Genomic DNA, 25,871 nt, shown 5'->3' with positions numbered 1-25,871 from the left:
ATGGACAAAGCATTAGGAGGACTGCACAATGTTCGTTGTAACACCACCAGAAAAAAATCAAGTGGATCTGCGAACAAGGAGAGGAAAGAAAAAAAGATCCCAAACCCACAAACACAACTGGTTTCACAGGAAAGAGGAATTTTAGTGAAAGGCAATGAAGACACACCACGCAGATAGCACAGCACATGAATTAGTAGTCAGGACCCTGTTTAGAAGCTATTTTCATTCTTTGATTCAGAATCAGAACTGATATAATTGTATGGATTTCTTTTAAAGGCAATGAAGTGATAACTACTTGCACTGGAACCAAGTGCCACCTATTGTTAAACTGGAACAATAATGCATTCCGTTTTCCAAAAATGGGGGAAAAGACAACTCTCCACTGCCCTCTTTCTTCACCAGTCCCCTATTTCCATTAGAACAAAACCCAATTTGTAGGAAGCATCTCCCCTTCGTGACGAATAGCTAAAGTGAGCAGCACCGTTGATCCGGAGCGAGATTAAAGAGTAGCAGGTGAACCACCTCTTCTGGCAGCTGTACCTTCTCTTTCTCCAAAGCCAGGAATACTATTTGCAGCATTCCTACCTTACCCTTAAATCTTCCCGTATCTTGGTTTAGTTCTTCATCAAGATTCCTTTTCAGCATGACACATGATTGCTGAGCACTTGCAAAAAGACTTTCCATTTCTGTTTCTCCTATTTTGTTGTCGATAAAGCAGTCCCTGGGAACATCATCACTAAATCCAGAGTCTTTTCCAAGTTCCCTCTCTGTTACAAGAAGTGCATTTTCACCACGTGTAGGAACTGTCTTATTTTAGGAATAATATTAGAAATGTCATCCAAAAGACTTGTTTTAAAGCTGTATCTCGGGGAGTATTCAGGACCTCCCACTGCATTTCTACTACTTCCATTTTCATTCTCTTCCGTTTCCATAGGAGGCGCTTTTTTTCTCTCTCTCCTTTTGCTAGAGGCATCTTTGTATCACTGATATTGGTTGTGCAATCTTCTTCATCTGTACTCCAGGTATCTTCCATGTTTGCATTTCAGTTATCTTGATCAGAAAGGACACCAAGACTCGGATTACAGTTTCCATTTTGGGTACTTTTCCACCTAGCATAAGTTTAGTATCTCCAAATTCACCTTTACTTTCTAAGTTGTTACTTGATTCTGTTGCATGAGACAAAACAACATGAGAACTCTTCAGCTCAGCACTGAAGCCATCTTCTGACATTTCTTCCACAAGGGAAGGAGTTTTCCCAGTTTCATGAATTTCACCAGGCAGCTGCTTTAGCTCTGCTGTAACATTTTTACAATTTGTTTTCAATTCCCTTTTCTCATTTTCAACTCACATTCTTGCATATCTTTCTTCCCAAGGTTTTGGACTTAACTGCTTGTCAGCACTGTGCAATTCCTCATTTTCTGCTGTGAAATTTCTGATGTAAAATTTCTGCCTTATCAGTGTGATTTTCATGTGCTGGTTTTTCTATCAAGTTGGTAGTTTCTAAAATATATTTATCCTTAAGTAAACAGGTACAGACAGAAAGATTATCAAGAAAAAATATTACAGTTAATCTATGCAATTTCTGTTGCAAACTCATCCTATAATAGAAATAAGGCATTTTGAAAGCCATTTTCACTACAAAAATCAAGGGACACTAAATGAAAGGTTCACTGCACACCATCTTCTTAACAAGAGAAGGACTCAGAGTCAGCAGTTTCTTGGGTTAGGTTTGCCTAGGCATTAGGGTTGCTTTTACCTTTTAGCCTGCTTGCTTTCTGTAACCGCCGGCATTTGTCACAGAGCATGTTTATTTTTCACGGTTTATTGCTTTAATACCATTTTTCATTAAACTGCCAACATTTTCCTCACCCACCCTCCTCCCTCCATCGCGCTCTACCGTCTGGCATTGCACAGTCCCCGGCCACCTAAGCTAACCCAACGGGAATGAACATGACAAGCTTTTTACCGTTCACCACACAGAGAACTGGCTAAGGGAGGATTATTTCTTCACCCAAGCTTCAGAAATAATAAATTCCACTCCAAGGTGCAAAGGAAAGGATTTATTAGGGAAACCTGCCTGCTCCTGCCCTCATCCCAGGAATCAGGAACCCAAGCTCGCAGGAAAACCGCACCACGCCTTAACCCTACCCAGCCCCCTCAAGCCCCTGTCCCCACGCTCTGTTTCTCAACAGCTCCGACTGCTTCTGCCCCGTGTCACAGTCCTGCCCACACGCCTCCTCGGCTCGTGCTGCCTTCTGAACAGGGCCTGCAGCCTTGGTGTCCCAGCGGGCTGAGACCCTCACGCTCCTCGCGCTCCTCTCGTCAGCCAGGCCCTGTTCCCCCGCGGCAAAGACCCCTCCGCTCACAAGAGGGAAGGAGCACCTCAGCCAGACACCACCTGTCTCACCCTCCCCCTTCCCAAGCTCACTGGCCAACTACTACCGCCTTGCAACAGCCTTAAGTCCTGCGCTTTGCCTCCTAGAATTAGGCACGTCCCTCTCTCGTGATGCCCGGCTGTGGGGTGGAAATCATTTGCTACGCTGTCCCTTCGGGTGTTCCAGAGGACGCCAGACCCCGCTGTGCAGCCCTGCCCCGCACGCCCAACACAAGCAGGACGCCTGCCTTATTCCCCTCTAGGATACCCTCTGAGAAAACCCTTTTCAAACACTTCGCGTGGCCAAACAAGAGCGTATTTTGCAGAGGCTGGGGAAGCCTCAGAAAGGTCACCACATCTCAAGGTGTTCTCTTTGATCCTTGTCTTACAAAGAGGAAGACCGGCATGTTTCATCAAACACATCAGCCTATTACAGACAAATCTCCCTCTTCACTTGAACGTGCATTTTGCACAGGCAATAAAACCCGCATTTGCCCGCACTGTTTCTCAGCAGTGCACAAGAGGAAAAACACCCCTCAAAATTTAAGCAAACCAACTGAAAAAAAATCAGTGTAACAGCAAGCATCCGACATAGTGACAAGGATTTTACCCCACCATAAGAAGACTGTATCCAGCTTTCCTTCAGACTGTAACGCAGCCTTCACCTACAGGATGTCCCATAAGCATTATTCACTGACTGGTAAGTTTTCTTTACCTTAGTGTATAATACAGCCTACTGAATCAGACTGCAATCCAAAATATTTGGGTTTACATACCTGCACACCATAATATTCAATGCCATCCTTCACGTCTTCTTTTTCACCTGATGATGACATATGAAAGGTAGAACCTGAGTTCTCACCTGCAGTGAAAAACCACACATTTTTATAAACAGCATGACTTCATATTACTTACTTACACCTAAAGTGCATCTTGAATCACCCTACTTGTGACAACAATCTTAACACAAAATAAGAAAAAAACTACAAGCAGGACTGACCATTTAGTAAAGGAGAAATCCTTCAGATGAGAGTTCTACGCCAACAGCAAAACTTCCCTGCCATTCTACACTCCAGATGCTCAAGAGACAGCGGCACAAACTACAGGCAGAAGCCCTTCACAACAAACCCTGAACTTTCAGTCACATTTTAGCTCCTAGGCAAAGCATAACAGCAAGGTATCAAAAATTAAGACGGGGGGAAAGTGCTTGGCCAGATCATAGCTTTCTCCTGCTACGTTATCATCCAAGAACGTTCAGGTGTTCAGACAGGTCAGCCCTAAACCACATACACTTTCAGCACTATGCCACAAGAACCCGAACCCAAGGAGATACAAACACATCCAAAGGACACACGCAACGCAAACAAGGTAACTTCCCTTACAACTTGCCAGCAAGCGCCGTGAGAGCTGGTGTTAATTAACAAATACTAAGCACTTCACTGCTATAGCGCGCACCCACACCGTAAGCGCATTCCTAAGGCAGACATCGATAAAAGCTCACTTCAGCCTATACGTGTTTACAGACAAACATTTAGTCCACCACGAAGTTACCAGTCTGGCGCTCCCCTGAAACAATCCGCGAGCGTGCTCCGTGTCTGTCTGCAGCTGGAAGCAACACACCAGGTGATCCTTCTTCCGGGCTTTCAGAATCCGTCTGTAGAGCATAACACACGGGCGTGAGCATCGGTACAAATTCTCAACTCATTTCTACGCAAAATGTTCCTGCTAAGCCAACTTGCACAGCATGGAATCACAAAAGCCTTTGATCAGCCCCTTGGAAAGGGCACGTCAAGACACAGTATATTGGAAAATCACAGCAGACTTGTGTGTTTTCAGATCTTGGGCAAAAACCTCACAACTCATCTAAACTAGTCTGTCACGCTGGCAAACTGCACAGCCGCAAGAGAGAATTAACACGGTAACTCGAGCTGTGGGTTGCGAACCCGTAACCGCAGGTCTGGGGGGGGCCCAACTTTCGACTGAACTCGTACCCGATACTCAAATTTGTGCTGATGTTCCCCAGGCACACGTCCTGCAGTGGGGAGCGAACACATTGCTACTCCCGGTTGCAAGGGCTGAACAAAGACAAGCAAGACAAAGCTTACAGAAACCAAGGCTCTACAAAAAAAAAAAAAAACCAAAACAACCCAGCAGCATTTGAGCCTTGTATTTTTAAGAAGCGGGTGGGGAAGAGTTCCTTCTTCCTCACAAGAAAAGTCAGAGGGCGTAAGCTACAGACTCTGCTCGCTTTCTTCTAACCCATTACCACAGACAGGAAGAACTAAAAGGGCAAACACAGCCAGCACGTGCGGTATCTCTGTTGAACATTACTCTCAAAAAGGGCCAAAACGGTAGAAAGGCTCTTTCCCAAAGCAGCTCATCGTCTAGGCTGCAGACCCTAAGGGCAACCACTGAACACGTCAGCGGAACAGAGTTGTGTGGTGAAAAAGCAACAATCCCGCCAGCCCCGCTGAGAAGCTCAGACTATTTTAAGCAGCAAGGAACTTCACTGCCGCAATACTGTACTAGAAACCCAACTGCAAGGGCCAGTTGCCACGAGACCCAAATCATTAGCTCGACCTACCTTCACCCCAAGCCTCGCTGAGCAGCTAGCACACAGCACAAGTATTTCAAGGGCCCCCAGTTACAAACATACAGCAGAACCAGGAGAAGGGGAAATAAGCCTCAGCCGCGGCAGGGCCCAAGCTCCGAGTGCTTCTGGATCTCGCTCCCCACCCCCGCCCCACTGGGAACCCCGGTGTCCTTCACAGGGAATACCTCAGAATCCCAGGGAGATTCAGCATCTTCCTCTTCCTCTGCTCCCACTGCAGTCAGGGCACCTACAAATGCAGGAAGAGGGGAGACACTGAGCCCTTCTATTTCACTCTGCTTTTCCCCATCACCCCTGCGCCCAAAAGGTGCACAGCGGTTCTGTTGCTGAGGACAAACTAAGGAGCGAGTGTTGAATTCGAGGGTTTCTTCACACCCAGCACACAACATACCACGCTATTTCCTTTGGATCGCCACCTCTTGCCTCCTCTCCAGCAGGAGACGGCTATGCACAAAGCTTTGCTGCTAGAGAGGGACGCAACATTCTTCGCACAAGAAAAGCGAGCAAGACAGGAAGAAAATCCAGAAGATCATAAAAATACAAAAGGGTCTACTATTGATGAATCACAGGGCCAACCTCGCTTTTGGCATTTTCTCCTGCAGGTGACTCCTTTCACAAACTTTCATTGTCTATGTGCTACTCCTAGGAGCCTCTCCACCCAAGTACAGCAGCGGGTGGTCAGTCGGTCAGACAGACGGGGCTGCTCCTACTCTGCTTCCATGAAGGTACGCTTACCAGACTTCTTCTGTCACTTCACCAGTGTTCACTCAGGTCACAAACAGAAAAATGCAGGCAGCTTCCTACCATACAACTTGATATGCGCCATCACTCCCATCATGTAACATGGGCACCACAATTTTGCTTAGAAGATAGACTTAGATATTTTGTGGATGCAGGAGAGCTGTGACACCTCCCCTGTGCACAGCACAGGCTGAATGACCAGCTTTTCTGGTCAACCGTATCTGCCTGAAAGCTGGATAAAAGCAGACCTGCGAGCACCCAGGGTTTTCTTTTGTACGGGCCTTCTAAGGATGCAAGTCACATTCTCTGTTCAGAGTACGTAGGTGTCTTCGTCTTTCGGATTCTGTTTCAGAGTGCAGTCACTTCAAAACTAGGCGCCATGCTGCTAGAATGAAAAGCAACCCTTAACTCCTCTGCAGCCTTGCCCATCACGGTCAACGGGAAAGTTTTCAGCAGCAGCTATCTGAGCCTGAAGTCTCCCTTTTTAGGTAAGATTTTAACAACGTTGGAGCCCCTAAGAACCCTTTTCCATAGGGTTTAATCAATCTTGACATTTCTGTATGATGGGTACAGAACAAGGAAGAAGCAGGAAAGGTGAAAGGCTACAGTGTTCTTCTACCTGCAAAATTCCAGTTCTCATCGTGTCAGTAACTCCAGTCCGTAATTATTTTCTCCAACCACTGGAAAAATAACTCAAAAACATCAACTAAAAAGATAAGGACTTCTCCCATTAGCTGTTGCAAGTAAAATTTCTTCTTTCCTTGGAGCAGTAATTCACGAGTCTATTTTCTGCCAACACTGGCTTCTATTGGCTTCTGTCAACATTGTGAAAGAGGATGACTCCTCGCTGTCAAGAGTTCTTCGCTTTTAGCACAGGGAGAAATTCTTAGTCAAAACACTGGCAGAACCCTACTCCGAGGCTTCTGAAGAGACCACCATTCAAAAAAACGTATATAAAAAATTCACAGGGTAAACCAGATTCCAGTATTGTTGCCTGTCATCTATTGCTACCATGCATTTTTATTAACGGATGCCTGCAGTGCAGCGCACACAAAAAGATGCGAATCCCCCACCTTTTACTCTGTCTGCTCTTCTAGCTAGCATTGAAAAATGACTTCTGGTCATCTGAGCTCTTTCCAATTAGTCCTCACCTCTCCACTCTATTCTGAGGCTTCCCTCCTCATAAACTCTCTTACATAATGACTTTTTGCAGATTGCAGTGGACAGCAGCTACTCTTCTATACAGAAAACACGAGAACACCACTACTTTGCCTCAAAAAGAGATTTTAAGAATGTATTACTATGCGACAGTAACAAAGTAAATAGAATGGGAAATTCCAGCCCTCACTGAACATTTAATTGTGAAAGATACTGTACCTGTTCTCCAGATTTAGGAAATCAAGTTGTCAAGGATGGCATTTCAACCCTTTTAGAGTCAGAAATATTTGTGCTGCAGGAATCATGATGCTTTGCCGAAGCAACCTAAATTCCTTAAACCCAAATCCAAACATAAAATGTTTGAAAGAAAGAAATTTTTACATCTACACCTACTTCTTGGCACCTGACCTTCAAGGTAACATATGGCTAAAAACCAGCATGACGCAGCTGAATAAAGCCACGCAGGAAGAACAGCCGCCATGAAATGAGCCACGAAAAGGCAACCTTTCTGTGTCGGGAATATCGTAACATACCGGTCCGTTGTGGGGCTACGCTTCACATTACTGTGGAATACACGCATAACCAAAACTCAAGTTTTAACTGAACAACCTCTAACAAGTATTTGTGTGTCTTACCAGAACACCGTCACTGCAAAATAAAGGGCAAGAGAGGACCTGTTGCTTACCCATTGCAAATACAGGAGAGGGAGAAGAGCGAGAGGAGAAGGAGGAAGATACATCTCCTAGAGAGAAGTTTCATCTCTATTATTGTCAAAAGAACAACAATACTGGTTTTTTTCTTCGCCTAAAGCACAGATGCCAAAGAACTTGTAACTTCTAAGTAGAGAATACAAAGAGTTCCAAGTCCGCTTACTTTTCTGCATATCTGTTCACCTCTCTCTGGTTTATATTGTCAATAGCCAATTGCAGAAACTCTAAAACCTGAATGGCAAATTGTTTCTCATCCGATTAACAAGCGTGATTAATACAAAATACAACACAAGTTATCAACTATACAAATCAATAAACCTCAGAACAAAGAAACAAAAAACCCCCATTAAGGTTACATACCCTCTCCCCAATACATAGCCGACCAGCTAGCCGCCTCAACTTTAGCCTTGTTTCCAAAGAAAAAAGAATTCCTGACAACACGCTGACACTCATTTCCTCCCATCTTGCCTCTCTTCCTCACCTCCCTCCCCTGCCTCTGAGCCTGCTGGTCATTTTCCATGAAACAAGAGAGGGAAGCCTCAGAGGAACGTGTTTGTACATGTTTCAAAACGACTGCCAGACAGGTAGAGATAAAGCCAGGCAAGTAATAATTCCTGCAAACTACAGCTACGGCACGAGCCCAAGAATTCCCCTTTGTGGCTCACCTGCAGCTCCTGGACAGCCTAGCCTACAGCCCCCTAGCCTGGAATCAGCCACAGCACATGCTCAAAGGACCAAGACAATCAGGAAGGGGGGGGGGGTGTTGAGCCCCTGAAAGAAAAGCAGACTTTCAGGACTGCCTGAAAAGGGGAGATGACAGCAAGTACGGTGTAGGAAGCGTACATCATGGAAGGGTATGGACAGTGCTGAACAGCAGGCTAGAGGAGGGAGCAAACGCATACACCGAGGTATATTTCAGCACACCACCTGCTCCCGGGATGCCTTGCTAGAGCCATTAATTTCGTATTAGAAAGAAAATTGCAAGTACAATGGGTCTGTTCATAAAAGAACACTACAAAGAGATTGTTATGAACACCTTCAACATCTTCTGCGTGTCCTAAACCAAATTCCTCCAACAGATCCGCAAAACAAATCAATCAGATGCTTTATTAAATACTCCCGTCTAGAAAGATTACGAAGCTAAACCCAGAACTACATGCCGTGAACATTACCTGATTTCTGCTGCAATTTTTTAGGAGAGGTTTCATTCATTTCCAAAACAGATGCAGGGGTCTTCAGCTATGAAAGACAACCCAATGACGACAAAAAAAAAAAAAAAAAAAAAAATCAAACTTAAAGTAACTACATAATATTTAACGAGCAGGACAAGTAGTCAGTCTGACACAAACAAATACTTACCTGGGAATTGTCGGGGTTCTCCAAAATGCCTGGAGGTAAAAAAACGTTTTGGGAAGTGTTACTTCATTTAATTGAAGGTACCTTTCACTCCATTCAACATCAGCAGTTTCTACAACTAAGTATTACTCGCAAGCTTTATTCCATCGAGACTGCGATACTTAACATTCAATCCACTTCAACATCCAGCATTTGTATCGGTATACAAGAAATGGACAACGCACGCTTCCCATCGTGCGCCTTGGATTTAAGAAATAATACTCACAGAACTAGGACAATCCATAGGAAGCAGGAAGGACATGCTTGTTAACACAACAACAAGATCAATATACTTATTTTGAGGAGCTGAATCCTGCCTTCTACAAAGATTATTTCAAAAGCCAAAGCTGGTCTGCTGTAACGAATTACCATAAAACAGGCCAGCAGCACTACGACTGCGATTATCCTACAAGTGTTTAATGTCGAGGAGTATTTTCCTTTCCATTGATGGGACAGAGGAAACGTGGGTGCGGACACAGACACCTCATACACATCATTCAATGAGGTAGAAGCAAACTAGTTCTTATCAGGTTGTTCGGGTCTAGCTTGTGTGGAAAGGAAAAAAACCAACACCTTACAATTGGTTGTAATCTGCATTTATAGCACAGTTCCAAATATGTAATTTTTAAAAAATTTTTTGGCCAACATGGAAATCATTTACAAACCCACACAATCTACTGGCCCACCTATATTTCTCAAGTCCTCTGCTTTAGTCATCTTACAGTTTGAGTCCTCTCATGAAAGAAGTGCACGAAATGTTACTAAGAAGGGCTCCACAGCAAAATTTTCATGTTTACAAAAGCGGTTAAAAAGCAAACAGCATTTGATTTCAGTAAACTTGGTGGTCTAGCAGTACAGAAAAACCTTAGAAAGATTAGCGTAATCACCTTTTACCTCCTTTTTACGCTGACTTTAAACTTCTCTTAGTAGAATCATACAAAGCATGACAACTACTCAGCAAGGGGATTTACAAGCTCCCAGGAGCTTTTAAAGTTTTGCTTCCAGCTTACTAAACTAAAACTGGATACGCTTCTTCAGCTATTCTATCATACTTACACTACAAGCAGGACTGACCGTTTAGTAAAGGAGAAATCCTTCAGATGAGAGTTCTACGCCAACAGCAAAACTTCCCTGCCATTCTACACTCCAGATGCTCAAGAGACAGCGGCACAAACTACAGGCAGAAGCCCTTCACAACAAACCCTGAACTTTCAGTCACATTTTAGCTCCTAGGCAAAGCATAACAGCAAGGTATCAAAAATTAAGACGGGGGGAAAGTGCTTGGCCAGATCATAGCTTTCTCCTGCTACGTTATCATCCAAGAACGTTCAGGTGTTCAGACAGGTCAGCCCTAAACCACATACACTTTCAGCACTATGCCACAAGAACCCGAACCCAAGGAGATACAAACACATCCAAAGGACACACGCAACGCAAACAAGGTAACTTCCCTTACAACTTGCCAGCAAGCGCCGTGAGAGCTGGTGTTAATTAACAAATACTAAGCACTTCACTGCTATAGCGCGCACCCACACCGTAAGCGCATTCCTAAGGCAGACATCGATAAAAGCTCACTTCAGCCTATACGTGTTTACAGACAAACATTTAGTCCACCACGAAGTTACCAGTGTGGCGCTCCCCTGAAACAATCCGCGAGCGTGCTCCGTGTCTGTCTGCAGCTGGAAGCAACACACCAGGTGATCCTTCTTCCGGACTTTCAGAATCCGTCTGTAGAGCGTAACACACGGGCGTGAGCATCGGTACAAATTCTCAACTCATTTCTACGCAAAATGTTCCTGCTAAGCCAACTTGCACAGCATGGAATCACAAAAGCCTTTGATCAGCCCCTTGGAAAGGGCACGTCAAGGCACAGTATATTGGAAAATCACAGCAGACTTGTGTGTTTTCAGATCTTGGGCAAAAACCTCACAACTCATCTAAACTAGTCTGTCACGCTGGCAAACTGCACAGCCGCAAGAGAGAATTAACACGGTAACTCGAGCTGTGGGTTGCGAACCCGTAACCGCAGGTCTGGGGGGGGCCCAACTTTCGACTGAACTCGTACCCGATACTCAAATTTGTGCTGATGTTCCCCAGGCACACGTCCTGCAGTGGGGAGCGAACACATTGCTACTCCCGGTTGCAAGGGCTGAACAAAGACAAGCAAGACAAAGCTTACAGAAACCAAGGCTCTACAAAAAAAAAAAAAAAACCAAAACAACCCAGCAGCATTTGAGCCTTGTATTTTTAAGAAGCGGGTGGGGAAGAGTTCCTTCTTCCTCACAAGAAAAGTCAGAGGGCGTAAGCTACAGACTCTGCTCGCTTTCTTCTAACCCATTACCACAGACAGGAAGAACTAAAAGGGCCAACACAGCCAGCACGTGCGGTATCTCTGTTGAACATTACTCTCAAAAAGGGCCAAAAAGGTAGAAAGGCTCTTTCCCAAAGCAGCTCATCGTCTAGGCTGCAGACCCTAAGGGCAACCACTGAACACGTCAGCGGAACAGAGTTGTGTGGTGAAAAAGCAACAATCCCGCCAGCCCCGCTGAGAAGCTCAGACTATTTTAAGCAGCAAGAAACTTCACTGCCGCAATACTGTACTAGAAACCCAACTGCAAGGGCCAGCTGCCACGAGACCCAAATCATTAGCTCGACCTACCTTCACCCCAAGCCTCGCTGAGCAGCTAGCACACAGCACAAGTATTTCAAGGGCCCCCAGTTACAAACATACAGCAGAACCAGGAGAAGGGGAAATAAGCCTCAGCCGCGGCAGGGCCCAAGCTCCGAGTGCTTCTGGATCTCGCTCCCCACCCCCGCCCCACTGGGAACCCCGGTGTCCTTCACAGGGAATACCTCAGAATCCCAGGGAGATTCAGCATCTTCCTCTTCCTCTGCTCCCACTGCAGTCAGGGCACCTACAAATGCAGGAAGAGGGGAGACACTGAGCCCTTCTATTTCACTCTGCTTTTCCCCATCACCCCTGCGCCCAAAAGGTGCACAGCGGTTCTGTTGCTGAGGACAAACTAAGGAGCGAGTGTTGAATTCGAGGGTTTCTTCACACCCAGCACACAACATACCACGGTATTTCCTTTGGATCGCCACCTCTTGCCTCCTCTCCAGCAGGAGATGGCTATGCACAACAGCTGACACAGCTACAAGCAGCAGTGAACACGGGTTTGTGTCACGCTCAGGAAGAGGCTCCCCCACACTGCAGCCCTGTGGCATAGTGTTCTAGGTCACCTGCTCTCCAGTCTACAGCTCCAGAATTTTCCACTGACTACCACTATCCACTGTACAAGAAGTACCATAGAAACACCACCCGACACATCTTCACGCTAAGATCAGCAAGAAACAATGCTCCTTTTGTAGCGCTACCAGAAAAGATCTTCCTTGACTAGCAGTTTTTACCCTGCACCTTCCCAGAAGGTAGACACCTAAGCATTGCCATTTAAAAAGAGGAGAGGCTCACAGCCCAAAATCTCACCCCAAACACACAACTTGTCTCTATCTCAGGGGCCAACATCCCAATCTCTTCTCTACTAGGCACACGCAAGGCTCAGTCTCAGTAGGTTCCTGGCCAGATTAAACTATCTTCATTTCTCTGTTTTAAGCTAGTCCGTTAGGTAAAACTGATTCAGGATTCGCTCTCGTGGAGACACGCACACAAAAACGGGAAAGGAGCTAGAGACCAGTGAGGGCACCCGTCCTAGCAGAGGGGAACTGCTGGTTCCAGCCTCAGCTAGGACTACTTACACTGTGCCAAATGCAGGCTTATGGTAAAATGCACCGACAGAAGAGCACGTATAGGCACAACACCTGGAATACAGCAGGTTCTGCCAGGCCCGCTCTGTAGCATTTGATCAGCAGCTACACACGCTCTGGTAACATCTACCACACCACTCTACTCTCTGGAGACAGACAATGCAAAGTGTGCCTTCTCCTCCTGCTCCAAGACCCGAGGTGAGTACTGGAGTGCTCAGCCCTGACTGACGGGGCAATGCTTTCGAGCACACACAAGCGTGGCACTGGAGAGACTTTCTACGTTTTAAAACTGGACAAGGTGAGGCACTGGAACAGAACAGCTTTCTCTCAGATTGACTCAAATCTTTCCCAGGCTTCAGCCAAGAGCAATCACAACTTTTCAGTCTGACAGCACGGGCCAGAAAGGGGAATACTACTGTCACACCAAGACTCTCTAATCCTCCTCTTTTTCAACCGTGCGTTTTGTTCTGATCGCTTCAGGGAGAACACAGCAACAAAACCAAGAATGACACCTGCTCCATTTAGCATCGTTTGGAATCCAAGGCCACAATTTGTTCTTCAGGAACGAACGAAAAGGAACAAAAGCTACTTTCCTCCTTGCCAATGCCCACTAGGGTTCACAGGCAAGGGAAAAACTTACCGTTTCAGAAGTCAAGCACCATTTCAGTTCATTTACTGTGCATTAATATTTATAGAGGAAGAACTGGGATCAGTATTTACTAACTCACTTCTCTCACCAGTGTCGTCTTTGGAAGCACTGTGGACTTGATGGCTATCATTACAAATAGAATTTTTCACACCCTCAACAACTGCAGTTCGTAGCTCTTCACCAGTGTTTTCCTTTTCCTGCTCCTTCTCCTCTTCTTCCCGTTCAGGTGATTTTTCCTAGAAGAGATTGACCAAACAGCTGGAAATAGCAGAAACAAGCACCTTCTTAGCCACCCATCGACAACTTTAAAAATGCTTTTCCTGTGTAAGACAACAGGGAAACTTTGTCGAGCTTTGTTTTACAACACCTTCAGTTTTTCCATGGGAATCTCTGAGGAGACAGCAATGACATTAGCCCTAAGTCATTAGCCCTGGCTCTGCAAAGCTCCTGAGAAGCAATTCTTCCTGTCAGCCTAACTCTAGCTTTCATTTCAGTTACATTGTTTTGGAACACGCTCCTTTTCCTCTACTTTGCTCCAGGAAAATCACTAACTTCCTGCTCTCAATCTGACTCAAACTTGTTGGTTCCTCACTTTCAGCCATCACACCAGGTATTTTACTAAATGGCAATAAATCTTGACAGATAAAAAACTGTACATACAGCTGAGAAAAACTGAATTTATTTCAGAAAAATTATACTGCCTATTTGTTTTCCTGCAAAACCACTGCAACCAATTAAAAAAATATTGAAAATACTGCCCAACGCTGTTCTTATACCTAAGAAACTGCTTTGGCTAGGAGTAAAGGCATTTTCTAATATAAAAAAAGGAAGATCAAAAGATGGATATACGTGAAGTATTAACAGAAATCCAGTTTACCTTTTGGTTCTTACCTTTATTACCCTTAGAAAATACCTTTGTGATTGAATCATCCTTATATAACTTACTTTGGTGCTCGAGTGAAATGCTGCTCTTACGTTTTCTTCATGCCTATTCAAGCACAAGTGTTCACTTCCTTGTTTCGGCGCTTCACACACTTTATTATCTACTTCACATTGCTCTTCTTCTGTATCTTCATCATCCACATGTTCAAGAAAGACAGAGTTTGGTCTTTGACTTTCAAGCATTGGTTTTTTTCCTGCTGACAAAGAACTATTATCACTTTCAAAGCCATTACTGAAGCTTGACTTTTTCTCCTTAAGACCACAACTATCTGAGAGAAGCTGAGGTGTCTCTTTTTTCCAGTTTGTCATCTCAGAGTCATCATTTCTGTGAAACTTCACCCGAATCATGCTTTTCTTGTTCCAACTTTCTTGTTTATCTTGCAAATTATTTAGATTTTGAAAGACAGTTTGCTTTGGTACCGACTTGCAAGATACTTCATTATTCACCGTCTTTGGAGACATGGCAGTTATGTCAAAACAACAAAAGGAGTTATGGAAATGGCAACAGGCATGTTACCAGATTAATGGAGTAATCTGGGAGTGTCTGGAAAAGGAACCAAGTCAAGGATGGGCAGGATGGAGGAAGGACTTGGCCAGGGACAAAGGCTTAGGAGGGGATTAATAGCTTCATTTTAACAACATGACTTATGTTTTCTGAAGTGACTAAGTGCTGTGTTTTCAAAATGCTACTTTTCTCATTTACCATAGGAAAAGAAAAGTTTAAAAAACGACTTAGCAAATCTACTTTTATATATTAGCATACTATGCAATCTTTTCCAAATAGCTTACTGTTTTTCCTGAACTGCTGGGAAACATTCATTAAGAATGTCAAGTTTGGCTTCTGCAGCTTCTGTAAATAAAGAAGCCAAAAAACAATTATTTTTTTTAAAAAAACCACTAACGACAACAACAAATCTTTTGTTCACATCAAATCTTGAACACTAAATGTCATCAGGCTGTCCTTTTGATAATGGTCAGGTGCTGGCTCCATCCTGTACTTCTAAGTACAAAAACACTCCTCACGTATGCAATTCAGTGAGTATTTCACCCCCCAAAATACCGTGCAGGCACCCTTCTGAAAATTGTGCCCAAAACTATGGTTACATGCATAGCAGTTCTAAAAAATCTGGGTTTAATATTTGTAGTACTTCAGTAAAATTCAGTTATATTTAAGATCGCAGCTTCTGGATGCTTACTTGCAAGTGTGCACAAGGGAAGTAACTGTTAAGAACCCTAGACTTACTGCGTTAATTAGTCCCTGCAAGTACACTCACCACAATATCCTGAAATTTCAAAAACATGCCCAAAAAAATGCATAATTTATATTTAAATCAGTGCAAGAAAATGAAATCATGTTAAAACTAAACATGCTTGCATCTCCAGTATTGCAGAGTAGGTTGAATTAGAACACCGGTTCCTCATCGCTGCAGAATCCCAGAGCAACAGAACTGATGCTCCAGACATCACTGCAGAAGTTAATAATTCTTCAGAACACTAGCAAAAAAAAAAATAGGCCTGAGAGCTTGTAGCTGACAAAAAGAATACTGCCTAAGCATATTCAAAAAAAAAAAAAAAAAAAAAAAGAGGGAAAACATGCAGTGTGAGATTACATGCAAGCACAGAATGCCATCTCAATAGAAGAAAAAAAGATGACCCGTTTGAGTAACTCATCCGCTGAGCACTCTTGAGTAACCTGAGGAGGAGGAGAGGAGAACTAGGTGATGAAGAATTTCAGTACATCTTCATTAAAAAGTGCCCTTTATCAGTTAGGATTCTATCACGAAATCTACAGGAAACATTAACAGTGTTTGAGGAAGAACAGAGCAGGTTATATTAGTAACTTATAAACTTAAAATCTGACTCAAATGACCAAGAACAAACAAAACTGTGGGGGTTTATCTCGTCGCCTATGGCTCTTTTGCCTCAAACCACAGATCTGCTGCATGCTCTGCCACAGCTACAGGTCTTTTAGGAAAAACTCACAGCAGAAAAAAGGCTGGCAGGTCAGAGACTGCTTCTAAGGAGAAAACAATATTGGCTAGAACTGTAGTTTCTTTCAATCCCCCAGAAAACTTGCCTTCAGATCACTTATTTTTACAGGACATTTACTGTAAATACACCATACCTTGGGAGAAAAATCGAGCTCTTCCTCAGAAGCACGCCAACTGACATCGCTCCCCTCTTTCTCCAAGCTTCTTAAAAAGTAAAGCAAAATGAGTACTGCGTCTCTCCAATCATTCCTCAGGTATGTGCTGGGTATGTTTAAAGTCTTACCCGACTGAGTCTCCTTGCGACAAGTCGTCTGTTGCTGTTCAAACATTAATTGACATGTTGAAATTAGATTTGGCATGCTAAAAACCAACCAGCACATACAAACATTTAACCTGGACAACTCTACATGTCATAGCAGAATGAAACTTTGGGGAGTCAACTTTACGTAAGACAGCATGAATGAATGAATGCATTTCCAAACAACTGCTTTTTCAAGTCACACTGAATTGACAAAACAAAAAAGACTAGAGTTATATCTCCTTTGAACTTTTATACCTAAAAGTTTAAGAACTACCTCTAAACTAAAAAAAGCCCAGCATAGCATGAATAGGCTACGTTAATAAACAGTTAACAAAATACTGGTGCTTTAGCAAGACAGTAAATAAATGAACTGCTGAAGTACTCATACTGCACACACAAGCACACCCTGTTGACAGAGATTTTACTGGTTTATATACTCTACTAGCTGGTGCTCTACCCACTTACAGGTTATCCTGAAAAGGTAAAAAACATCAAAAAGCATAACCAAGATCTAATGCCTATCCTCAGGTAGAAAAATCCCCAGCAGGTCTCTATGCTGCACCAAAAAGGATAGTCAACAGGCAAGACAGGCGTAACCAGGGCAATCTATACTACGCTCCAAGCTTTCATCAATTAAGAAAGCAACTGGCACACAGGACCACAGGATAAATCAGGTCACAAGGGACCTCGGCAAGTCTCTCAGCCAACCGCCTCCTCAAAGCGGACTCAGCTCTGAGGTCAGATGAGGCTGCATAGAGCTTTATCCAGTCTGATCTTGAACCATTCAAGGAGGGAGACTGCACAACCTCTCTGTTTTACTGTTCTCACCATGGTGAAGCTGCCCACATTCCATTAGAAATTCTCTTGTTTCCATTTATGCCTCTTGTACCTTTGCTTCCTGTCACGCACCACTGGGAGGCACCTGTCTCTGTCTTCTCCTCACACGTGCTGCAAGCTGCTGCTGGGTCCCCTTCAAAGTCATCTCCTCTCTACACTGAACAAGCCCAGTTCCCCCAGTCTCTCCCCAAAAGGCAAGTAGTCCTGCTCCTGGCAAAGTTTGATGGCCCTCCACCGAACTCGCTCACGGATGAAAGACCACTCTCTCTTGCACTGGGGGCTCAAAATTATACCCAGGGAGCTGGACACAAGCCAGGGACTGCCAGGTAGCAGCGTACAATCCCCTCCCTCAGTCTCCTGGCTACGCTGCTCTTCATACCGCCCAGGACACCGTTAACCCTCTCAGCCGGCAGGGCACCCTGCTGGCTCATTCTCAGCTCACTTTCTGCCAAGACCCTCTGGCTATTCCCAGCAAAGCAGCTCTCCAGCCAGGCAGCTCCAGCACGTGCTGTAGCAAATGGTTGTTCCTTTCCATGTGCAGGACTTGGCATCTGCCCTTGCTGAATTCTGTTAAGACAGGCCTGACAGCCCATTTACCCAGCTTGTCAAGATCCCTCTGAACGGCAGCGTGGCCCAGATGCACATGTTGCAAACTCAACCATAGCGCACTCTAGCACACCACTGATGCACTAAAGAAACCTGAACTCTAGGAATCCAGCCTGAAGAGTGCGAAAACCTCTCAATTATCAACAACTAAGATGAAATAAAAGGCCTCTTCAATTCCCAGGACAGAAAGGAAAAAAACAAATAGAGCCTCCACATCGTATCTATTTCAGCACTCCTCAAGTCCTCGATAATTAGTTCTCGTTAACTATCATCACAAAATGAAGTTGCTTATAAATAGGAGATTGGTAGCCTTCTATAAAGTTGTATGATGAGAGCCAAACCGAGGTCTTAGACAAAATCATTAAAAGGAAAAGAAAACAAAGGGCATATCATGTTGAGTAAGTTATCTGAACTTTTGCTTTCCATGCATAGTAACTTCAAGCAATGATCAAAACCAGTTCCCATTCTCCTTTAAAAAGCAAGAGAGAAAGTTTATGAGATAGTTTTCAGACAGATCTTGATGCCCTACCATAGAAGTGGGATCTAGAAAAGTAGTATCTAGGGATCACTTGTTTCTACTTTAATTGAAGTCCATTTTCATTTTGGAGTAACAGAAGAGCTTTTTTTTTAAATAATATTATTTACTATCACTAATGACACAAAGCAATCACTCAATTCAGTAATAAAGGACCTGTGCAAAACATGCCAACAAAAAGCACCCCAAGCCTGCTCTCAAACCTAATTTATAAAACCAAAACCATCAGAATAGAGACCTCCAAGATAATAAACATCACAGGTGTGTTAGTATTTGTACATCACGCAACATGTTTCACAGTTGAAATGCTACTGTATAGAATACCTTTCTTTGGTTTTCCTGTTCTTGATGTCTGGCTAGGAGATTGTGGCATTCCTATATCCATTTAGGGAAAGCCATGTCAAGGACAGACCAAACAAGGACACCAGAATAAATGTGAATTCCCGGAAATTCAGAAAACCTAACCAGTACATTAACAAAGCTGTAGCAATGGGAGAATGTACTGTGACCATCAGCCTACTCTACAGTTACAAGAAGCAGAAGCCAAACCTATCACAACCTACAGAACTCTACTCTTAAGGGACAGTGTCAAACAGTGTAACTTCATTTACTTGCTCCATTGTAGAATACATATATTCCAATATTTTGAAACACCGAAACAGATTCTTGGCAGTTTACTGTCCTGCCAACTTTGCATTTCTCTCAGCTTGACTAGTCCTTGCCCAGCACTGACTACCAATGCAATTCCTTCGTATTTGTAGAGCGTTTTATACATACAGCACACTTAAAATCCCTCCGTCTAAGCATCCCAAAAATCTGTAGGTGCCAACAAACTTTGGAGATATGCTAGCCAGTTGTGTCAGATGGTGCCTGATGCAGACACAGCCCCCTCCTACCTCAGTTTGAGGTAAAAGCCCTGCATATATTGATTTGACCATGCTGAACTGTTCACATAGAGAAGCTACGCCACCAGCCAGAACGCAGGCATGACAAGCAGTCAGAGTGAATACCCTGTTCCCCCAGGGCTATAGGGCAGGCCACAACTGGACCAGAACGGGTGCACTGACTGCTGTGAGTGTCATGCATGTGTGCTTGTGTGTGTACGCGTGTCTATGTTGTGGAACAGAAGCTTTAGAATACAAATCACCATCTGCCTGCTCTACCCATCCTACTTAGTAAGAATGGTGTGGTTCTGTTATTGCAGCTACCCAACACCAAACGTCTGTGTGACAAGGCCATAACATTTGCCTCAGAGCAACAGGGAGTCCTGCTTATATTGATGTTACCACAAATACATGGAATGGACGTGGCAAGAGGACTCCTATCAAAAACACACACGTAAGAGTGAAAAAAAGGACCTCAAGATTGTTTCTCATTCCTTCTCCATTTCTCAATTTTCTTAAAAGGTGATACAGCAGATATAAAGCACACTGAAGCACTCGTTTCTTTTCCAAGAGCTCTATGACGAAAAACCAATGGTTTCTGTAGGAACAATACACCAATACGCAGTGCAGCAGCTAAAAAAAGCTGCCACTGAAGACATACTAGAAATCTGAACCCTCGCTTTTAGAAAAAATGCATAATTACTTTTTGCCAAAGAAATTTCAACTTCAAATCTGAAAAGTCTGTCATTCGATATGCTAGAGGTGGAAGCCATTCATTTGGAGGTTTTTGCAAGTCTGTCTGTAATCAACAAAAAGGTTCGTGTTCTGACAAAAAGTATACACTCAAATAAGCATGAGCCAACTTCTTAAATATACCGACTTGCTCACTAGAGGCGAGTATTTTGAACAATGTTCAACAAGTGCAAAAGTAGCAAAAGGAGGAAGGACTACATTGAAGATCCCAGAAAAATAGGAATGAAGAGCAAGATTAAAACAAAGAATTCAAAGTGGGTATTCCTCCGTTGTCTCAAGATCAGTCTAGCTTCTCCTCTAACAGGGGCTTCAAAGCTTTTACTGCAGCCTGTCAAAGGGACTCAGGATGCAGGACCTGTGCTTTGTGTGTGCAAGCAAGAGACCGCAGAATCAATGCCACCAAGTGTTCCCTGCATGCTACTAATCCCTCTCACTCAACAGGCCGGGGTCATTTTCCAGGAGACTGAGCACAAGGAGAAAAAGATTCGTACTACTCAAGAAAAACAAGCCCTACTATGAACAGTTTGAGAACACACCACACTTTCTCTTCCCAAGTCCTTAACCCACATAAATATGCTCTTCACACTTACTATGCCTCTTCAAGTGAGGATTTCCCATAACATTGTGGACTTATGCTAGTAGTATTACTGTCTTCAAGGAACCGAGCAAATCACTTGGTTCAAGAACCCCTATTTCCCTGAGGGCATATCAATTTTGGAATCACACAACAGTATTATTCTTCAAGCCACATATTTTAAAATAACCCGGGCCTGTCAGTCATCACAATGCGGTACCACAGCAATTATCTATGTGCACAGGAGGCAGCCACAGAGTGCTGTTTGGGTAAAAGCAACATTTTGTTGATTAAACTACCTGTACCAAGCCCTTTCCAAAAATAAAATAAAATATAAAAACCTCCGCATCTTCCTTCAGTCTATCAAGAAACTTTACACATCGCTGACTAGATCAAAATAACTAGTCCTAAGTCAAAGGAACAAAGTTTGGCTCTAAATTAAATTCCCCTATCTGGGAAAAGTGAACTCGGAAAAATAGCCCATGTTTTGCTCATATTTCACGACATATTTAAAAAAGGAGTAATAAACTGTGTTTGAACACTGTCTGCTGCCCATTTGCCACAAAGTTCTGATGTAACACCCTTAAAAAAAACAGAAAGGATAGAACTTCCCACTGTAGGGCCTGAGATGTAAAGTACAAGAAGTTCGATCTATATTAAAAGATTAGTTTTCTAAGATTCCTCTAGGGCTATATGAGCTCATAAGCATAGACTGGATCTTAAACATTAAGGAGTTGTTTGTTTGGTTTTTTTAATTTAAAATGAACTCACTGAAGGAGCTAATTTTTTGATAACAAGGCAACTCAATTTTTTTTCTGGATCACAAGTTAATATGGACTTTTTAACGTTTATTTCATAAAATTACTGGAAGTAGAAGTGTTATTTATTTTTACTGGAATCAAACTATGTCCATGAAGATACAGTACACACAGAAGTTGCATTATTGTTTCTAACCAAGTGACTTTTCCAAGACGATTTTTCCTAAGTATGTCTCTACAGCACCTACACAGAAACAACCGTAACTGATGCTGAGAAATAAGACAACTCACTAAAAGCAGCTTAGTGCAGGTGAAACTATTAATATTAAAACACCACTGCACAAACTCAGTGGAAATCAACAAGACATGTACAGTCCTGCTAACTCATCTGTTGCTTCCCAACCACAGGAAGATGAACAACTACTCAGGATGAACCTTTTGCAATTTGTTTTCACAATCTGAATGGCCATCTACAGGTACAAGTACACACCCCAAACCCAAAACCACTCACCTAGTTCCTTCCCTGTCCCCCTTCTCTCTCGGTATGAAAACCTAGACAGATGGGCAATCTGGCAGGCAGAACGCAACAACCCCGTACGTGGGCCCGTAGCACACAAACCGCAGCTGTCCTCACCCCTGACAAGAAGCACCTCCAACCAGCAACAAGTCAGCATATTCACAAAGCTTCTTGTGCTACTCCACCTGATGCCTCCCCTAAAGTCAACGGCGAACACAGCGAGCGCTGACAACACAAACCCCCTAAAGAAAAGGCCACAGTGATTTTCCTCGTGAGCTCCTGCGTGATTAAAGATCCTACCTCCTCTGTCCACAGCAGGTGCACCCAACGTCAAGCCAGCAGCTCCGGCCCGGTGAGGAATGCCAGGTACTGTGTCGCCTTGTGCACCACCTTCGTCTCTGTCTCCCCGGAATGCGTATGCCACCAGTTGTGTACAAAGACTATATAGGGAAAGAGAAGAAACGTATTTGGTAAAAACAACCACATACTTGCTTATACAGTTTAATAGAACAGTTAACAGCCACTTATCCACCCTACACGTATTCATAGCCGTAGGAATTCATATACTTGTATGCATTCACTGAGAGTAATACACACAGAACTTACTGCACGGCTACTACCTACTTCAATATTCACTACAGTCATGTTCACTCTAGAGGTGCATATCCACACCTACGAAGCCATTAGCTCCAGCTCGGCACAGTATTTTCAGCCTAGCTGTTAAGCACACATAACCACCTTAGAGAAGGGATACGCACAGGTACAAAGCTATCCATAAGAGGGGTGAAACTGCTTAAGACTTTAACAAAAGGGATATGTTACATCTCTGAAAGAAAAGGCTGGTAGTTCCTGCTCATTGTAGTGGAAGTCAGTAAGGACAATGGTGCTGGTCTGAGGAGAGGACTGACATGCATTTCAGTTTGCCACGTTCTACCTCTGGGTAACTGTAGGATGCAGACATGTTTTAGAGTTTGTATTAGGCAGGTGCAAGTTTAGCATCAAAACTTGAAATCTAACAGACAATTCGGGGCGGAAATTTTCTTCAACATCCAGATTAATAGTAGACACAGGGAACAATACGTATCAGAAGACGTCACCGAGCACTGTCTGTCCTGAAGCTTTCAACACACCATTAAACCTTGCTGCTATTACCAAAAACATTCAAAAGCCACACTGACAACTGACAACCTATTCTAACAATAAAGTCAAAAATTTACCTAGAATATCCATGAGTAACAGCATAATCCTCAGCTGTCCATCCGTTACTGTCTTTATGGAAAAGATCAGCACCATATCGAAGAAGAACTTTTATTAAATTAAGCTGTCCACCAGATGCTGCAGTCATAAGTGGGGTTCTGAAACACCAAAAATATGTTATGAAGTAGATCATTTGACACAGACACTGTAATTATTTTTATTCCTGTTTGCTCTCAAAAACTACTTTCCTCATTACTGAATGAGCAAAAGAAAAAGCAGTTTTCATTAAATATTAAGAGCAACCATAAAATGCAAGAGGGAGTCAAAACAAGCAAACCTTCAATCTTCAGACAAAGCTTCCACATAGACAACACTCACGTACAAACTACGCCACTATGCAGGAGATGTTTTTTCAAATCGAGGCAGTGCTGCTGAGCTAACAGCATGTTTCCTGCCAGAAGGGCCACCACAGGCAATGCCTTCTTGTAACCCTCAACGAGGAAAGCACCCACTGAGGTATGACAACAGCCAAGCGCAGATGTGCTTTCACAAGTCACACAGAAATAGCTGCTATGTGGCTCCCCGGGTTTTTTCAGAGCTCACTCTCATGCCTCTGATTAATCCAACCTAAAGAATACTAAAGGGACCCATGCAGAGTTTTGACAAACCACTCACCTTTCACAGTGATCTCGAGCATGCACATCAGCTCCTCTCTGCAGAAGAAACTCTGCTATATCTTCATGACGTTCAGAGATAGCAAGAATAAGCGGAGTGTTTCCCTCCTGAAAGGACAGATAAATACATTTAAAAATAAAAGAAAAAAACCCTACAAGAGAAATACTAGTACAACTTTTTGAAAGAACTTCTTCAACAAATACAAAAATTTACCTTATTCCGAGCATCAATATTGGCATTATGCTCAAGTAACAGCCCCGCTACAGTTGTATTAGGAGATCGGACAGCAAGGTGAAGGGCAGTGTTGCCGTCAGCATCCGCCAGATGGGGGTTGGCACCGTGCTCTAGCAGAATAGCTACACATTCTTCTTGCTGGCACTGTACAGCCTGGGAACAACACGCAAAAAAGGAAGAACTGCCAGCACTCTGTTACAATTGCCCCAGCTTCCCAATGCTGGAAAATAAGAGCACCTTCAAAGCTGAGCTAACATATGCCTATTCCACGCTGATTACAACATGCATGCTTCTACACAGAGCTGTGTAAAGAATCCTTCCAGCCACCTCTCATTTAATGCACAGTTGACAAGCCCCACTTGAAAGAGCATAACATATTCCACATACCTTCATCAGTGGTGATCTGTTGTCACTGTCAGTAAGATTTAGTTTACACTTGTTTTCTACGAGATATGTAACAACATTCACATGGCCATTCGCAGAAGCGAGATGCAGAGGTGTCCTAAAAGTAAAACATATTAAATTAGCACAAACAGACAACTAGAGAAATAATTTCAGGCTGTGGTAAATTGTTATGACCACAAGTTTCACTTTGCACAAAGCAAGCTTAAGAAAAGATTTCTCATTCTGTTACCAGTAACAGCAGTTGCGCACCAAACACCCGAGACTGGCCAGCAAAACCCCTCCGCAGCATCTGCTTAGTAAGGTGCCATTTCCTTCACTCTAGAACTTAATCTGCACAGATTCCCGTGCCCAGGTGGTGGTCACTGCCTCCAGCAGGACTACACCTGTGGCACAGCAAAAAAGACCAAAGCTTGGGAATCTGAGAACTATGGCAAGCAACCCTCTAAGTTCTAGGATTATTCACGTGCCAGAAGTGTCTCAGAGATGTAGATGGGCTTTATATAAAGAGTATTAGCGTTTCCCTGCACTTCGAGGATTTCTGCTTTTTCTCTAGCTTGCTTACTACTGCAACAAAACCAAGTACTCACTTGCACCAAAGTGCCCCCCATTACATGCAGCAAACCAGACAGCAGAACACTGTAAGCCTGAGTACAGGAAAGTAATACCCGACCCTTCAGATACGTGTAACTACGATAGTCATAATAAGCCTACTACAGAGGAAGTCCTCTCCAGGGAGGGAATACTGTGTTTCCATAATACATGACCAGCATAAGAAAATGAAACTCTTTTCTTCAAGTTAAAGCCTTGCCAGAGGAAAAAAAAACAAACAAAAAACCTCTCCTTCAAACCACAGAACATCTTAGGTCTGATGTCAATTAACCAGCCTACTTATACTGAAAGAAATTGCCCAGAAAGTCCTTGCATGTGTTTCCCCCTAAATCAGAGGCACAAATCAGCACAAGCTTCACTCTGTGCAAAAGCAAAGCACCTGCTGCTCTGCAGGACACCTGTCCCAACAGAGCAGAAGACAAGCTAGAAAACAGCTGGGACCTTCCTCCCTTGAAGGCGATGCAGTAACAATCCCACAGTTCCTCAAGAACTGAGGGGAACACCAGCACTGGTTCTGAACCACATCGCTGCAGGCAGGTCCTTCTCTGTATTTAGGAAAGCTCAACTAGCCTTGCAATTGTTTGGGTACCTTGCTGAGACAGGAGCACAACAGCTCCCTGGCTAAGGGGGAATGGAAAGGGAGAGGTACACAA

The 25,871-nt window shown here is 43.6% G+C and overlaps 1 long non-coding RNA gene and 1 pseudogene across 1 annotated transcript; both read right to left on the bottom strand.

Moving 5' to 3' along the window:
• LOC129735034 (ankyrin repeat domain-containing protein 26-like) overlaps positions 1 to 25,871 on the bottom strand; it is a 42,133-nt pseudogene that overhangs the window by 13,157 nt on the left and 3,105 nt on the right.
• On the bottom strand, positions 9,352 to 19,045 carry LOC129735036 (uncharacterized). The gene is made up of 6 exons (XR_008730507.1): positions 18,937 to 19,045; positions 16,468 to 16,650; positions 15,132 to 15,192; positions 13,480 to 14,536; positions 11,843 to 11,904; positions 9,352 to 10,717 (listed from the first exon to the last, which is right to left on the bottom strand). It is a non-coding gene; the product is annotated as an uncharacterized LOC129735036 (long non-coding RNA).

Source organism: Falco cherrug, unplaced genomic scaffold (genome assembly GCF_023634085.1).
Source record: "Falco cherrug isolate bFalChe1 unplaced genomic scaffold, bFalChe1.pri scaffold_108, whole genome shotgun sequence".
NCBI classification, from domain to species: Eukaryota; Metazoa; Chordata; class Aves; order Falconiformes; family Falconidae; genus Falco; species Falco cherrug.
Note: the sequence above shows the minus strand (reverse complement) of the source record. Positions and strands in the feature narration are given on the sequence as shown.